This window comes from Mesoplodon bidens (genome assembly GCF_964165515.1).
Source record: "Mesoplodon bidens genome assembly, chromosome: 14".
Lineage (NCBI taxonomy): Eukaryota > Metazoa > Chordata > Mammalia > Artiodactyla > Ziphiidae > Mesoplodon > Mesoplodon bidens.
In genome coordinates this window covers 16539065-16556941 of record NC_138170.1, presented here as the reverse complement: position 1 = coordinate 16556941, position 17877 = coordinate 16539065, and the positions used below count along the sequence as shown (strand labels likewise).

At 41.1% G+C, this 17877-nt stretch overlaps 1 protein-coding gene and 1 pseudogene across 2 annotated transcripts in view; one reads left to right on the top strand and one right to left on the bottom strand.

The window, feature by feature from the left end:
- The first annotated feature begins 4395 nt into the window (after nt 1-4395).
- Nucleotides 4396-17877, top strand: part of TSGA10 (testis specific 10) — a 98814-nt gene continuing 85332 nt past the window's right edge. Inside the window, exons 1-2 of the mRNA XM_081254393.1 lie at nt 4396-4415; nt 16354-16482. The gene's annotated coding sequence lies outside the window, so the exon portion shown is untranslated. The remainder of the gene's footprint in view (nt 4416-16353; nt 16483-17877) is intronic.
- LOC308628237 (large ribosomal subunit protein uL13-like) lies at nt 10587-11532 on the bottom strand (annotated as a pseudogene). Its single transcript has one exon. The product of its transcript is annotated as a large ribosomal subunit protein uL13-like (transcript).

The following is a 17877-nucleotide window of genomic DNA, read 5'->3' as shown; positions in this document are numbered from 1 at the left end:
GCAAAAAAAGAAAAAAGAAGAAAAAGTAAAGGAGAGACAGGAATGTCACTGTTAGAGTGATGACTGGCCATCGCTGGCTTTGAAGATAGAAGGGGACCACAAGCTCATAAGCAAAGCGGGCAGCCTGTAGCAGCTGGAAAGGCAAGAAAAACAGATGCTCCCCTAGAACCTCCAGAAGGAATGCAGCCCTGCTGACATCTCAGTATTAGCCCAGTGAGATCCATTTTGGATTCTAACCTCCAGGACTGTAAGATAATAAATTGGTGTTGCTTAAAGCTACCACATTTGGGTCAAACTGTTACAGCAGCAATAGGAAACAGACACACCAGTAACATTCTGTCATCCCAAGCTCTTCTCCTCTCCACTCTGCCCCCCCACCCCATGACCTCATTACTGTTCCTCCAGCACATGCTTCAGGGACCTCTTCTGCTTCAGGGCCCAGGCACTGACAGTTCCCTCAGGCTGAAGCAATTTCTGAATTGCAAACCACTTCTGATGGGGATGATTAGTGGAGCTAGTTGACTTCTGCTTCTGTCCAGGATGGAGTAACGTGGACCAGATTTATCCCCATGCCTTAAACATCTTAAAAACAGACAAAACACATGAAGCAATGGTTTTTAGATACTGGACTATAGGTAGTACAGGAGAGTGATCCCTAAGAGAAAGGAGATACGGTTAAGTCCTGAGTGCTCAGTGCCTGGAAATTTTAGGCTTCAGCACAAGGAAGGGGAATCCAGATTGAGTCTGGTCACTTCAGTGAACTGTGAAGACAGACTTCAGAGTTTGCAGAGGCCAAGATGGCTAGAATTTGTGGAGAGAGGGGAGAGGTGCAGTGAGAGAGCGAGCTCCAGAGATCTGCAGAAGATTCCCCACAATTCTTTGGCTGAATACTGATCAGTGTATGTGTGTAAAAAAAACTATTGAGCCCTGGGGACAAAAACACCAAAAAGGAGAAGGCAGAATAGTACTTAGAGCCTACACAGGGCCAAGAATAGAGTTCTCACCAGTCAGAGTAGAAAGAACTCTTAATACACTGGACATTGAATAGAGTCCTCAGAAAGGTATTGCCTCAGTAATGGGGTCAAATTAGCCCTAAATAAAGACTATTTTGGACCTAGCAAAGCTTAAAAGTAAGCTTCTAAAGCAGGTCTGTCCAACAGGACTTTTTGCAATGATGGAAATATCCTATATGGATGTCTAATATAGTAGCCACCAGCCACGTGTGGATGTTGGCAGGCGAGAATTCTACTACTGAATGACCGATGCAAGCTGGATGCTGGAATTTGAAATATACAGAATACAGATGAGGAACTAAACTTTAAATTTTATTTAATTTTATTAATACAAATTCAAATAGCCATATGTAGCTAGTGGTTACTATTTTCAACAGGGTAGCTCTAAAGGATCAAACTGTTTCCAAGTAAACTTACTGCATCTCAGAACAAAGCCTAAATATATTTAAAGAAAAACCAAAACCAAGACCTCCAGAACCCATCAATGTCAAATCTGCAACGTCTGGCAGCCAATAAAAACTCACCAGGCGGGCTTCCCTGGTGGTGCAGTGGTTGAGAATCTGCCTGCCAATGCAAGGGACACGGGTTCGAGCCCTGGTCTGGGAAGATCCCACATGCCGTGGAGCAACTAGGCCCATGTGCCACAACTACTGAGCCTGCACGTCTGGAGCTTGTGCTCCGCAACAAGAGAGGCCGCGACAGTGAGAGGCCCGCACACCGTGATGAAGAGTGGCCCCCGCTCGCCACAACTAGAGAAAGCCCACGCACAGAAACGAAGACCCAACACAGCCAAAAATAAATAAATAATTAAAAAAAAAACCTCACCAGGCATGAAAACAAGCAGAAGAATGTGATGCATAACCAGAAGGAAAAAAAATCAGTTAATAGAAACAATGCCAAGAATGAGACAGATTATAGAATATACAACAGCTATTTTAAATATATTCCATATTTCCCAAAGCATGGGCATGATGAAGTGAGAAATGAAAGACATTTAAAAAAAATCAAACTGGAATCCAGAGATGAAAAATACAAATCGGACGTGAAAAATATCGTGGATGGGAGTAACACTGCCAAAGGAAAGAACAGTGAGCTTGAAAATATATCAATACAAACTATCCAATTAAAAAAAAATGAACAGAGCATCAGTTAGCTGCAGAACAGCAAAAAGCAGCTTAACATGTGTATAATTTCTTTTTAAGGGGACCAGGGAGGTACCGAGGAAGAAAAAAGGTGAAACAGAGGTTTTAGTAGCGAAGCTTGTGAAATGATGGAGAAACCCGATCTTAAACTTGCACAGGAGTATTACAAGGGAGAGAGCTCAGGTGCTATAAAAGGATTAGGTGGGGCAGGATGGAGCACTCAGCACTCTTTGTGTTTCCACAGAGGGAAGAAAACTTTCACTTTCTTGGGCTGAGGGAGGAAGTCAACAGCCCTTGATAAGAAAAGAAAGGAAACTCTTCACGCCCTGGTCTGGCTTTAAAATGATCTTTTCCCTACATTCTTTCCAAAGACTCTTTAGTAACATCTAGGTGGCGTACATAAATGCTTAAACTCTTCTAATTTTTTCCCTAAAGGAAGTACTTTCCTACCTCCTATATTAACAATCCCCTTCTCCCCACAAGCCTTCAACTCCATCTTAGAGTTCTGAGGTTTGTACATTTTTCCCCATTTCTTTTCAATAATGCTAGATCATGAGAAAATTTTATTCAAAATAATCTTAGTATTTTAAGAGGAAATGAGATTATACTTTGTTTTCCCTAAAATAACTTTTCAGGATGGTCTTTGAGAGCTCATGCTTCTTTGTAACTTATTTTATCAGTTAGGTGTAATTATATTTCACAGGAATTGTATCTCTTGGGACCTCTGACTTCTTTATCTAAAATAACAGGGACACGATTTAATTTTTTAGTATCTAGCTATACTTACAAAGTATATGATCTCTGAAAATATTGCTACAAAATATGAGAAAATGTACTGGCACAAATAACAAATAAAATGTACTGGCATAAAAAAATCAGAGCAGAGATTGGAAAAACATATGGCACATATTTAAATGCAGTTCTGTGAAATTCGTTCTAACGTAAAGTTTATTTATGCCTGTCAAAATACATTGTGGGAAAAAAATGGGTACTCAGCTGGCAAAAACAGGAACTGTTAGTGTCTTCAAATGTGAGATTACTTTTGAAATACACAGGCGAATACTATACCAAGATCATCAGAGAACAGCTATGAAAACCTAGTTTATCTATTTCATCTGTAGGAAAAGACAGGGAGATAAAGCCACCATTAGAGTTCAGAAGCCCTTGGGTTACTTAAGAAAAGTGGAACATGTTAAACATTAAGAAATGTTAAAAAGACAATATTTCTTTTCCAGCTGAGCTCCAAAAATTTGTCAGAATAATGCAATTCTCATTCTTTTTCCCTAAAAAGTTCATTTCTTCATTTTTAGGTAATGTGGTCAATATTAACATACTTGGATGGCCAAAAATAATATTACACCTGGTTAACTTAAATGAGTGTTCCCAGACTGAAGGCTCCTAATTGAGAGGACAAGTTTAAACGGTATTAAACAGGAGCAGAATCTGTACAATATTAAATATCAAGTGATATTTCTTTTTTTTGTTAACCATGATCAGTTTTTCTTCAAAGGGGACTTGGAGAAGGCCTGGCTTGTGGAGAAGGCATACCGGTCAGGAACCTGCGCTGTCATCACTAATTCTGTCACTCCCAGATTCAACCCAGACTGGATGGTGCTGGGCGGACGGGGCTCGGGGTCCGCAGGCTCCCCAGACTGCAGGCTGCGGGCGCTCACCCCAACAGGACGGTCTCTCCCCCGAGGCTGCAAGCAGCAGCACCCGACCCGGGAGGCTCCCCGCAAGTAGGCCCCTGACTGCGGACCGAGAGCGCACCACCCTCCCAGCGCCCAAGAGCAACTCTGCGGAGTAACGAATTCACTGAACGTGGGTCCAGAATGATACTCGATCCCTGGGGAAAATAGCACAAAAAAGCGGCAGCAAAGCAGCAGGTGTCCCAGAGCTAACTGAAGGCAGCTGGAGGGAATGGAGCCCCGCGCATGCGCATTCCACTCAGGTGCGGTCGCCGCCCCCAGGGAGTAAGGAAAAAGTCTTGGAAAAGGGGAAAGCTGCTGGTTACTAGGAGACGGGACTCTCGGAGGGGTCGTCTAGACTCTGCGTGAGCGTGCGCCTGCGCGGCGCGGATGGACCAGGAAGAGGCCTTATCCTCAAGCGCCCTGTAAGGCGGCCAGGAGGACGTACGCGTCGCTACGTGCGTGGGTGCGCGCGGGCGGCTTGTAGTCCCCGCGAGAGGGAGGGTCGAGCCAGGTACGCGTGCGCACAGGGACTTGAGGGGCGTTGGACGGTAGCGGAGCGAAGGCGCCGGGTAGGTGGAGGAGGAGTCCCCTCAGGTACAGAGCGTGAAGGCGGGGCCGATGGCGGCGCAGGCCGGCACTAACCGCCCCCGCCTCCTTCCCGCCGGGCCCCGCCTCCCTCCGACCCCCGGGGCGGGGCCAGGTCGATTTGGGATGGGAAGGGAGAGGAAAGGGGCGGAGGATGGAGACCTCGAGGGACCTGGATCCCTGACGGAGGCGGAGTCCTGGCAGTCGCCAGGATGAGCTCCGGAGAGGACGGCAGGCCGAGAAGTCTGGGGAGGGACCCGCAGCCCCAGGTAGAAGCGCGGGGATGCGCCGTGTTGGGGTAAAAAGCATCTCCTGGGCCAGAAGGCCTCTGAGAGGGCAGCTGCAGGGGGCGGGTGTGGCGGGTGTTAGGGGCTGAGGGCGACCCCTGAGGTGGGTATTGGCTGCTGGAGCCGCTGTTAGGGGCAGTAGCGGGCGGAGTTGCGGTCCAGGGAAACCTGCCAGGAGCAAACTTTGCCCCTGTTGTCGTTTCTCGGGAACTTAGGGTTGAGCCCAGTTCCTATGGTGACCGCCTCGCTGTCTACCGCGGCTCTCCGCTTGGTCGTTGCGGGGACTGTTCTGTTTAGAAACGCTCTGGAGTGGAGCTGAGGAATTTGGAAGCCAGAGATTTGGGAGTTCAACCTGGCTCTTCCTGACTCCCAGCCTCTCACTTCTAAGCCACTTTATAGACTTGGCGAGGTGAAGGGCCAAGATTATGTAGGCAATTGCATGAAAATCTCATATAATTACAGTAGAAATTATACACCAGAAAGGCAGGGTACGGTGGCTTTCCTTTGAAAAAGTACTTGAGGTTTAAATTGAATAACTCTGCGGCGATCAGGAAGCTGATACCTAAACACGCATAGGAATACATTTTTTTTCTTTAAATAAAGTCAAAGATAGCGATTTCAGGAAACGTTGCATAGATGACACAGGGTCTCTGTTTGTTTTCCTTTTTCCACTTCAGGCCATTATATCTCACGATATTCGTTGTTTTAAATTTCCTCTAGTGGTTTTCAAAATTTCAAGCACACTTTTTTTGTGTTTTTTCCTAACCTGTAAGGAAATAAATAGAAGAATAATCGGGTTGCAACTAGAAGAAAATAGTTTAGTTATAACTATGAAAGGAAAGTGTTACATTATTCAGATCTGCCTCCAGGATAAAACTGATTTTTGTTTGTATGTTAATTGATGAATGAACTAAGCCATTTAGTCTTAATTAGTGAGTAATAACTAGGAAGATACATTAATGATATATTTATTTTAAACAGTATACACTTTAGCATTATTTAATGGCAGCTTCCAAAATAAATCTTGTTTACCTTCTGAAAAAAATCACTGCTTATGGCCCAACAGATGTAGACGTTCTCTGGCCTGTCTTCTTCTTCAGGTGCTTCTTTTTCCGTTTGTTTTAGGATCATTTGCTTTTAAAAGTACTCCACATACAGAGGCAGTTAGAGCAGGTGTTGTTATTCATTCCCTTTTCCCATCACACGCTCCACCTTGTCCCCTTTCATGACTTCTATGATAGCCACTTCCTTGCTTTTCCTTGTAGTTTCACCATCTTTGTATGTGACCATGCACTTCCTAGTTTGGCTTGTTTTTGAACTTTATGTAGATGAGATTGTACTAAGTTTTCCTTTGTATTTTGCTTCATTACTCAACATTGTTTTTAAGATTGATCCTTTTTATTGCTTGTAGTTAGTTTGTTGTGTGGTGTTCCATTGTAAGAGTATACCACAATTTACCTACTGTTGGTGGACACTAGGGTTTCTGTGTTTTTTGGTAAATATGAGGAACACTGCTGTGAATTTTCTTGTACACGTACCCCATGATAATCTCTTGAAGTGTGCTGGTTAGTAAGGTAGTTCTATTTGTCTTAGTTATGCTGTTTATGTCAGTCTATATTAAATTCCTTTGGTTCTGAAAAACCTCTTGACAACTACTCTTTGACCCCCTTCTTATGTTTCCAAGAGGAACTGATAAATGATTCTTCTCCTAAGGCCACTGTTTCATGCTCCTTAAAAAGGGCAAGTTATTTCTTTACAGTACAGTCTGGATTGAAGAGAACCGAGGAGCTTGGGTTTGGGTGGAATGACTGGAGAGATTATTTCTTTTTAAGAAAGGTTAAACAAGTGACCTTACTGTTTTGTTTGAAGTGAATTCCCAAAACATTTATTCACTTATTTTTTTATAAATACAGAACCCACCTCAAAATTATTCATAAAATTTTATGTGGTTTTCTACATCCTTCTGTTAGTGAAGCTATTCCCTCCTACTTCAAAGTGTCTTTCAGTCTAAACATTTGGAGACAATTTTCTAAAAAGAAAACAAGTTGACCTTTTGTGGAACCAGATTTCAAAATCCTATATAAGATACTCCAGTATTTTCAAGTATTCTATCAAAATATTCAATAGATGTTTGTTGAGCACATACTATGTTTTGCTCAGCACTGATGATACTTTTTAGCATGTGATCTTAACTCCTGTTTCACTGAAAAATTAAAATTCTGCCAGGCAGGAACTTCTTCAGATTTCTACCCCTTCTTATCTAAATCATCACCTGACCTTGCTTTTTTCTGTCTTGTCTCAAAGGACAGTGCACACCTTTTACCTGGGTTTCCTCTTACTAGCTTATTGGCCTTTCTCCTTAAGTTAACATTAGCCCATGTCTTAGGAATCGTCATTGTGTTTATACTGTAAGAATGCTTAACCTGGAGTACAAGAAATTTGGGGAGTTCTTGAACCCCCTGGAATTGTTTGTAAAGTTTTGTATGTGTTTGCATTTTCCTGGGGTAACGACCTAGGGCTTTTGCTTAATTCTGAAAGGGGTCCTTGACATAGAGGAAATTAAGAAGCTAGTTTTTCTCCTCTTCTGTTGGCCCTTCAACAACCCTGGTCTTTTCCCAAATTTTGTTCTACCTTTCTTCTCACAATCATGCTTTGTAAAAGAAATCTACATTTTCTATTTCTTTTTCTTTGCTACTCATTCATTTGTTAGTCCTCCTACCATTGAAACTACCTTGTTTAAATCATCAAAATTCATTATTTGGGAAATGTTTTATTGAGTACCAACTTTGTGCTGGGCACTCTTCTAGGCATTAGGAATATAACAGTGACTGGACAAGAGCCTAGATCACTTGGAGCTTACATTTGGTGGGGGGTGACAAACAATAAACAAATGAAGAAATAAGTAATGTAATTCTAAATAGTGTTCAGTGTGATAACCTAATGGGTGATTGAGTAGGAGAGAGGCTACTTTAGGTAAGAGGTTGGGGAGGACCCTCTGATATTTCAGCCAAATTGCCAAGGGTAAGAAGGAGCCATTCATGTCAAGAGCTTGGGGGTGAGAATGTTCCTGACAGAGGGAAAGCAAGGGAGGGGGTCTCAGAGTGGAATGAGATTGGCACAGCAGAGGAACAGAAAGAAAACCAATAAAGCTGGGGGGTGAACAAAGAAGAGAGTAGTAGGTCTATTTAGGGAAGTGAAGGCAGGGGCCAAATCATGTAGGACCTTAAAAAGTTTGACTTTTTTAAGAAAATTGAAATCGTATCAAGTATCTCTTCCAACCACAATGCTATGAGACTACATATCAATTACAGGGAAAAAAAAACTGTAAGAAATACAAACGCATGGAGGCTAAACAATGCACTACTAAATAACCAAGAGATCACTGCAGAAACCAAAGAGGAAATCAAAAAAATACCTAGAAACAAATGACAATGAAAACACAACAACCCAAAACCTATGGGAGGCAGCAAAAGCAGTTCTAAGAGGGAAGTTTATAGCAATACAATCCTACCTCAAGAAACAAGAAACATCTCAAGTAAACAACCTAACCTTACCTAGAGCAATTAGAGAAAGAAGAACAAAAAAAAACCCAAATGGGCTTCCCTGGTGGCGCAGTGGTTGGAAGTCCGCCTGCCGATGTGGGGAGTCCGCCTGCCGATGCGGGGAGCACGGGTTCGTGTCCTAGTCCGGGAGGATCCCGCGTGCCGTGGAGCGGCTGGGCCCGTGGGCCATGGCCGCTGGGCCTGCGCGCCCGGAGCCTGTGCTCCGCAACGGCGGAGGCCGCAGCGGTGGGAGGCCCACGTACCGCAAAAAAAACCCCCAAAAACAAAAAAACCCAAAGTTAGCAGAAGGAAAGAAATCATAAAGATCAGATCAGAAATAAATGAATAAGAAATGAAGGAATCAGGAGCAAAGATCAGTAAAACTAAAAGCTGGTTCTTTGAGAAGATAAACAAAATTGCTAAAACATTAGCCAGACTCGTCAAGAAAAAGAGGGAGAGGACTCAAATCAATAGAATTAGAAATGAAAAAGGAGAAGTTACAACAGACACTGCAGAAATACAAAGCATCCTAAGAGACTACTACAAGCAACTGTATGCCAGTAAAATGGACAACCTGGAAGAAATGGACAAACTCTTAGAAATGTATAGCCTTTTAAGACTGAACCAGGAAAAAATAGAAAATATGAACAGACCAAACACAAGTAATGAAACTGAAACTGTGATTAAAAATCTTCCAACAAACAAAAGCCCAGGACCAGATGGCTTCACAGATGAATTCTATCAAACATTTAGAGAAGAGCTAACACCTATTCTTCTCAAACTCTTCCAAAATATAGCAGAGGGAGGAATACTCCCAAACTCATTCTACAAGACCACCATCACCCTGACACCAAAACCAGACAAAGATGTCACAAAAAAAGAAAACTACAGGCCAATATCACTGATGAACATAGATGCAAAAGTTCACAACAAAATACTAGCAAACAGAATCCAACAGCACATTAAAAGGTTCATACACCATGATCAAGTGGGGTTTATCCCAGGAATGCAAGAATTCTTCAATATATGCAAATCATTCAATGTGATACACCATATTAACAAACTGAAGGATAAAAACCATATGATAATCTCAATAGATGCAGAAAAAGCTTTTGACAACATTCACCCATTTATGATAAAAACTCTGCAGAAAGTAGGCATAGAGGGAACCTATCTCAACATATAATAAGGCCATATATGACAAACCCACAGTCAACATCATTCTCAATGGTGAAAAACTGAAAGCAATTCCTCTAAGATCAGGAACAAGACAAGGTTGCCCACTCTCAGCACTGTTATTCAACATAATTTTGGAAGTTTTAGCCACAGCAATCAAAGAAGAAAAAGAAATAAACGGAATCCAAATTGGAAAAGAAGAAGTAAAACTGTCACTGTTTGCAGAAGACATGATACTGTACATAGAGAATCCTAAAAGTGCTACCAGAAAACTACTAGAGCTAATCAATGAATTTGGTAGAGTAGCAGGATACAAAATTAATGCACAGAAATCTCTTGCATTCCTATACACTAATGATGAAGAATCTGAAAGATAAATTAAGGAAACACTTCCATTTACCATTGCAACAAAAAGATAAAATACCTAGGAATAAACCTACCTACTGAGACAAAAGACCTGTATGCAGAAAACTATAAGACACTGATGAAAGAAATTAAAGATGATACATATAGATGGAGAGATATACTTTGTTCTTGGATTGGAAGAATCAACATTGTGAAAATGACTCTACTACCCAAAGCAATCTACAGATTCAATGCAATCCCTATCAAACCACCAAAGTCATTTTTCACAGAATTAGAACAAAAAATTTCACCATTTGTATGGAAACACAAAAGACCCCGAATAGCCAAAGCAGTCTTTAGAAAGAAAAACAGAGCTGGAGGAGTCAGGCTCCCTGACTTAAGACTATACTACAGAGCTACAGTAATCAAGACAGTATGGTTCTGGCACAAAAACAAAAATAGAGATCAATCGAACAGGATAGAAAGCCCAGAGATAAACCCACACACATATGGTCACCTTATCTTTGATAAAGGAGACAAGACTATGCAGCGGAGAAAACACAGCCTCTTCAATAAGTGGTGCTGGGAAAACTGGACAGCTACATGTAAAAGAATGAAATTAGAACACTTCCTAACACCATACACAAAAATAAACTCAAAATGGATTAAAGACCTAAATGTAAGGCCAGACACTATAAAACTCTCAGAGGAAAACATAGGCAGAACACTCTATGACATAAATCACAGCAAGATCCTGTTTCTTCTTCTTTTTAAAATTAAGAATAAACCATCAATTTTATTGGGCTCAGACTAAGAATCCATGGGTTTTGAGGATCTTTGTGAATTTGTCAATTTTCTTCTCTGTGTTCTTTTTGCCCTGCTTCCATAGCCTCGTGAGCTGCTTCTTTTTCCAGTAGTGGATCTTGGCCTTCTCCTTTCTCTTCTCCTCAGGGGGGCTGTTATTGCCTGGTATTTCCAGCCAACCTGATCAGCCAGGGACCCTAGGTAGGCAAACTTCCACGTAGGCTTCAGACGCACAACCTTAGGGCAGTAGGAACCACCATCCGCTTTTTCTTGTCATAGGGTGGCAGGATCCCATCAAACACCTTGAGGCAGTCCAGAGCGGCCTGGCCTTGCTTGGTCTTATGGGACAGCATGCCTCGCACTGTCTGCCAGAAGATGTGGCTCGGGGCTCAGAAGTGGTAGGGGCTGCGGGAGGGGTTAGTGTTCATCTGCTTGCAGAGGAATGCCAGGTACTTCAACTAGTTTCTATAGAAATTGCCAGAAATGTTGATGCCCTCACAGTGCACAACCACCACCTTTTGACCCAGAAGCACCTGCTTGGCCATAATGGCCACCAGGCAGCCCAGGAGATGGCCTTGGCCGTCGAGAACCAGGACCTGCCCCTCCGCCTTCTTCGGCAGCTGCCTCCAAGATCCTTTTTGACCCACCTCCTAGAGAAACGGAAATAAAAACAAAAATAAACAAATGGGACCTAACGAAGCCTAAAAACTTTTGCACAGCAAAGGAAAACAAAAACAAGATGAAAAGACAACCATCAGAATGGGAGAAAATATTTGCAAATGAAGCAGCTGACAAAAGATTAATCTCCAAAATATACAAGCAGTGCAATATCAAAAAAACAAACAACCCAATCGAAAAATGGGCAGAAGACCTAAATAGACATTTCTCCAAAGAAGAAATACAGATTGCCAAAAAACACATGAAAAGATGCTCAACATCACTAATCATTAGAGACGTGCAAATCAAAACTACAGTGATGTATCACTTCACACTGGTCAGAATGGCCATCATCAAGAAATCTACAAAAAATAAATGCTGGAGAGGGTGTGGAGAAAAGGGAACCACCGTCTTGCAGTGTTGGTGGGAATGTAAATTGATACAGCCACTCTGGAGAACAGTATGGAGGTTCCTTGAAAAACTAAAAATAGAACTACCATATGACCCAGCAATCCCACTACTGGGCATATACCCTGAGAAAACCATAATTCAAAAAGAGTCATGTACCACAACATTCATTACAGTACTACTTACAATAGCCAGGACATGGAAGCAACCCAAGTGTCCATTGACAGATGAATGGATAAAGAAGATGTGGCACATATATACAGTGGAATATTACTCAGCCATAAAAAGAAACAAAATTGAGTTATTTGTAGTAAGGTGGATGGGCCTAGAGACTGTCATACAGAGTGAAGTAAGTCAGAAAGAGAAAAACAAATACCATATGCTAACACATATATATGGAATCTAAAAAAAAAAAAGGTTTTGAAGAACCTAGGGGCAGGACAGGAATAACTATGCAGACATAGAGAATGGACTTGAGGATGCAGGGACGGGGAAGGGTAAGCTGAGATGAAGTGAGTGGCATGGACATATATACACTACCAAATGTAAAATAGATAGCTACTGGGAAGCAGCTGCATAGCACAGGGAGATCAACTTGGTGTTTTGTGATCACCTAGAGGGGTGGGATAAGGAGGGTGGGAGGGAGAAGCAAGAGGGAGGGGATAAGAGGATATTCGTATGCATATAGCTGATTCACTTTGTTATACAGCAGAAACTAACACAACACTGTAAAGCAATTATACTCCAATAAAGATGTTAAAGAAAAAAAGAAAAAAAAATATGAGCTACCTTTGTAGGCTAGAGATTAAAGTAAAAAAAAATGTTTGACTTTTATTCTGATTGCAGTGGGAAGCCATTGGAGTGTTTTGAGCAGGATCTCATTATTTTAAAATGATTGTTTAGATTTCAGTTTGGAAAACAGGTTGCAGGGAGCAACAGAAGCAAAAAGACCAGTTAGGAGACAATTGCAGTAATCCATGTGGGATATGATGGTGGCTTGAACCAAGTAGGTGATAATAAAAGTGTACAGAAGTGGATGGATTGGGAATATATTTTGGAGGTAGATCTGAAGGGCTTGTTGATGGATTTGATGAGGTTCAGGAAAACAGGAAACAAAGACAACACCTTGGTTTTTGACCTTGATCCCTGCACAAATGACAGTGCCATGTGACATGGGAAAGACTGGGAAGGAGCATGGTGGAGGCAGGGTTGAGAGCAGAAGTGCAGGTGGGGGAATTGAGGTCTGTTTTAACATGTTAAGTTGTGATGGCTTTGGACATCCAATAAACAATATAATGTGTTAAGTGCTCCAGTAGGGATATGTTTATAGTTTGGAGGGAACATGGAAAATATATGCTAAGTCTTTGGGGGGAAGTAGAAGTCAGAAATACTTTTTTGTAGTCCTGTATTACCTTAGCATACATGTATGTGGCACTAATCATACTGTACTGTAATTTCTGATTTGTTTTGGACTTCCCCTAGATTCATTGAGGCTTGAAATTGTAAGTTTTTTGGTTTTTATTTTTATTTTATTTTATTTATTTTATTTTCACTGCATTGGGTCTTTGTTGCTGTACGCGGGCTTTTCTCTGGTTGCGGTGAGTGGAGGCTACTCTTCATTGCGGAGTGCAGGCTTCTTGTTGTGGTGGCTTCTCTTGTTGGGAACACGGGCTCTAGGTGCGCAGGCTTCAGTAGTTGTGGCACACGGGCTCAGTAGTTGTGGCTCGCGGGCTCTAGAATGCAGTCTCAGTAGTTGTGACGCACGGGCTTAGTTGCTCCGCAGCATGTGGGATCTTCCTGGACCAGGGCTCGAACCCGTGTCTCCTGCATTGGCAGGCGGATTCTTAACCCCTGTGCCACCAGGGAAGCCCCTTGAAATTGTAAGTTTTTATTTGTTTTCTATCTTTCTAGCTCCCAAATCTAATATTGGTTCATCCTTATCCTAGCTGTTTATAAATTTGTTTGGTAAGTGAATAAATGTTACAGTCTGATAGTATGAACTGAAACAGTGATAGTAGCGATGGAAGAAATGTGTTTGAGAGAGATTTTAGTGAAAAGATCAGTAGGATATGACGGCCAATTAAATAAGTTGAGTCAGTGAGAGGAATTAGTAATAATAGTAATTGTAAATAATAATAATATATATAGCAGTTATTATTTATTGCCAGGCACTGTTCTAAGTGCTTTACATATAATAACTCGTTTAATCCTCACAACAACTCTATGAGGCAAGTACTGTTATCATCCCTGTTTTAGAGATGAGGAAGCCATGGCCAGAGAAGTAACTTGCCTGTGGTCATGCAGCTAAGAAGGGGCAGAACAGGCATTATGAACGGAAGCAGTCTGAGGCTAAAGAACACGCTCTTAACCACTATGCTGTGTTGCTTCCCCATTGAGAATGATTGTGATTCTAGCTTGGGTGTTTATGATGACAATTTGCTGCTTACAGAGTACTTTACTTGCGTTCTCTGAGATCTGTACAGGAACACAAGTTCCATTCAAAGTTCCATCTGGAGATCACTGGAAGGTAGAAGATATTCAGGTGGCCTGAGGTGGAGACACTGGCATGCCAGGCATGGGCATTTCAGATACATTGATTTCTCTCCCTTTTTATTGCCTCCAAAGTTAGTGCAGGGAAAGTCACAGCTCTAATATGATGGCTCACAATTGTCAGGTAGACTCTTGGTCTCTTTATACTTTTAATTTCTAGACTAGACTGATAGTAAACTTGACTGTTCATTTTGCCAAAAAGAAGAGGGAAGGTTCCATTTTATCTGCTTTAGTACACTGCTTCATTATTAACCTCTACAAATTTGTATTGACACCTTCCTGATATCCAAAGAACTCTGTGCAGATTGGTGGGAATACAGAGAGCTCTAGGATATTATTTGTTAAGATTCTAATAACTGTGTGAGGAAGACATATCCAGAAAAAGTAAAGAGCTACATAAATTGTTCTATTACCAAGATATTTGGATGTCTCAATGAAGAGCTGATCACTATTCGATGGAGAAGACAGAGAAAACCTCCTAGAGAATATGGAATTCAAGCTGAGCCTTAGAAGTGTCTTTACTTCAGTGGAGAAAAGAGTGAGGGCAAAGCTCATGAACAAAAGATAATATGTTTCTGAATGTATGTATAAAGAAGGTGTAGAATAGTTTGTCTTTAATAGAGGGGTTCTTGGAGGTGTCAAGTAGGAGATCAATTTGAAGAAGTAGGAAGGGACCAAATTATGAAGAACTCTGTATGCTGGGCAGGTTTAGATTTTAGGTCCTTGCTATTCAAGGCGTAGTCAATCCCGAATAGGGATTGCTGAGCAGCTTTTTAGAAATGCAGTATTTCAGACCTACTGTGAGTAATAATCTTATTTTAACAAGATTCCCAAGTGATTCGTATGTTTACTAAAATTTGAAAAGTACTGCTATAGTGAGGAGTCATTTGATTCAGTTATACTTAGTCACATGTTTATAACTAGGAACACATTTTTCAACAGAAACTACGTAAGAAATGGTAGTTAGGATTTCAGCCTAACCCATAAAGGCCTAAAACGATTCATAGTTAGAAATGCTTTGTGAGATCTAATGCTGAAGTTCCGGGAGAGGCAGGAACTGCTGGACTGGAGAACAGAAAAAGAAGATTTGTGTCTTGTTTAGGGAAAGGGAAAAAGGGAAATAAACCTGTCAGACTGCTAAGGGCTAGGTTGTACAGGGCGGTAACACAAGGTCAGTGACTGGGGAATCCTGAGCCTGTAATTTCCCAAGCACTAGATTTTGGAGCATAGCATCTGTGTTGCTTTGCTTGTAGCAAATTCTCTCTTAACATAATGGCAGCCTTGATTCAGAGAAAGAACAAATTATTTCCTTAAATTATACAGTTTCTAAGATACATAGTCAAGTAAAAAAAGCACAGTGCAGAGTAGTATGTATAGTATGCTAAAGTGAGAAATCTTTTAACACTCTTATTTTGCACATGTGCAAATATGTATGTAGAAAAATTCTGAGAAATGGAATTATTTGTACAGAAGCTATGTGCATTTGTAATATTGCTAGATTTTACCCAGTTCTCCATAAATACTGTGTCAATTTACACTGCCACAGAATGCTAATTTATATATCCAACTTTATGATTTTGCCAATGTGATGGTTAAAAAATGGTATCCAAGTGTTGTTTTAATTTGTATTCCTCTAAATGGTGAGATTGAATATCTTTAAATCTATTTAAAAGCCATTTCTGTGAAATATCCATATTCTTGGCCAATTTTTATATTAGGCTATTTCTTTTCCTTTTTTGAATTATAGGAATTATTTATATATTAGGGAAATTAGCCCTTTGTGATATGGGTAGCAAACCTTTTTGTTAATATACAAAAATAACAATAAACAGGTAGCTAGTGAACATCATAGCCCTGGAAGTAGACCACTTAATTTGCTGCTGACCCATATTCCCTTAGATAGGGTGGAGTATGTGTTTTTTAAAAAGCATGTTCAATACTATAGTTTCATATTTGGAAAACACACAGAAGAAGTTTTATAATATAAAGTTTTAAGAAAGTAAATGTTGATGAAGTCCTTTTAGCTGGTGGAACAGGTTAAAAACAATTTTTTAATTGAATATTGTTAATTTTCAAAATTATGATTGTTGTGGGAAATCACAAGGCTGTTTTAAACCTGACTGTCTCTATATTATTCCTATTCCTTCCACTAGGTTACCACCAAAGAACGTGATTTTGGTCTAGGGGCTTCAGTTTCTGAAGCTGAAAAATACCAGAATATTCTTCAGCTAGAACAAGAAGTGAGAAATCAAGACAAATTCATTTCTTCACTGAAGTTACAGGTTACATTTAATTTCTCTGCATATTTCCCTAAATTAATTTGGGATGGGGGCCTATATTAAAATAAGATAGAGAATAAATACCAATTCAGTGCTCATTTAAATTGTATGGGTCTAAAATCATTCCATTTTTATTTTAACCATTTTGAAACACATAGATTCAGAGTTAGTGAGTGCAAACTATATGCCAGGTGTTGTATCAGATGCTTTCAAGTACATAATCTTACTTAATCATCCCAACTTTGTGAAATTGTGATGTTATTTCCATTTTACTGACGTGGAAGCCGAAGTTCCAAGAGGCTAAAGAATTATGATATTTGACTAATGAGTGACAGAGCTAGGATTTCTCTGAACTCCCAGGTTAGCTAGAATTTGAATCCAGTTCTCTGAACTCCCAAGTTCATTATTGGTTTCTGACCTGTGGTATAGCTATTAATAAAGGCTATTAAAGGCTATTAAAGGCTATTAAAGGCTAATAAAGGCTATTAAAAGAAACTTCCTCTTCTAGGAAAATGGAGTAGACTTACTTTTCCTTACTCTTCCCACTAAGTACAGCTAAAAACCCTGAATATTATGTATAAAACAAGCATAAGAACACGTTGAAAGGTGGGAAGAAGGAAGACTGGCTAGAGACCTCAGCACACAATGAATGTTAGGACATGTTAGGGAGTTCCTGGTTTTTCTTTTTGTTCCATATATCCCAGGCAGAGTACTGGAAAAACTGGCAACCAGAAGTCATGGGTGCAGATTTATAAAGGTCTCAGAAAAGCCATCCCTTTCTAGCTGAAGGACTAGGAAATGGGCAATCTAGCAAGGCAGATTACTCTTAGACAAGAACTGCCCACTTTAAGCAGACACCAAGGAAAAAAACTAGCTCCATTCCTGCCAGCAAAGGCTAAGAGCCCAGACGTCCACCCTTCTCATTGCTATAACAAAGAACCCCATCCTTCCCTCATCGCCCCCCCCCCCGCCCCACAAGGCCCCTATCCCGCCAGGGTGGTATCAAAGAAGAAGGCTGAGTGGGGAACCAAGACTTTTGTGTCATTCAGGAAGTAAGGAAGTCCCCAACCCCATATTGTCAGTGGAGACCACATGGGGAGCCAAGAAGTCCACTGCCACCTGGTAGTAAGAGGTGCCCCATTTCCTCTTTGCTGGAATGGTATCAGAAGAGACCTAATGCAGAGTCAGAACCTTTACCACCCTCCAACAGTAACAAGTCCACCCACCCACAGTGGCAGTGGAGGATACGTGGGAGCGGTAATAAGGAGCCTCCATTCTTCCAGCTCTGGTGGTATCAGCAGAGGCCTGGTGGGGAGCCTGAATTCCCATCCCTGCCTAGCCGTAACAAGGAACCTCACCCTTCCCAGGTGTCACAGGAGGTCTAGTGGAGTAATTGGA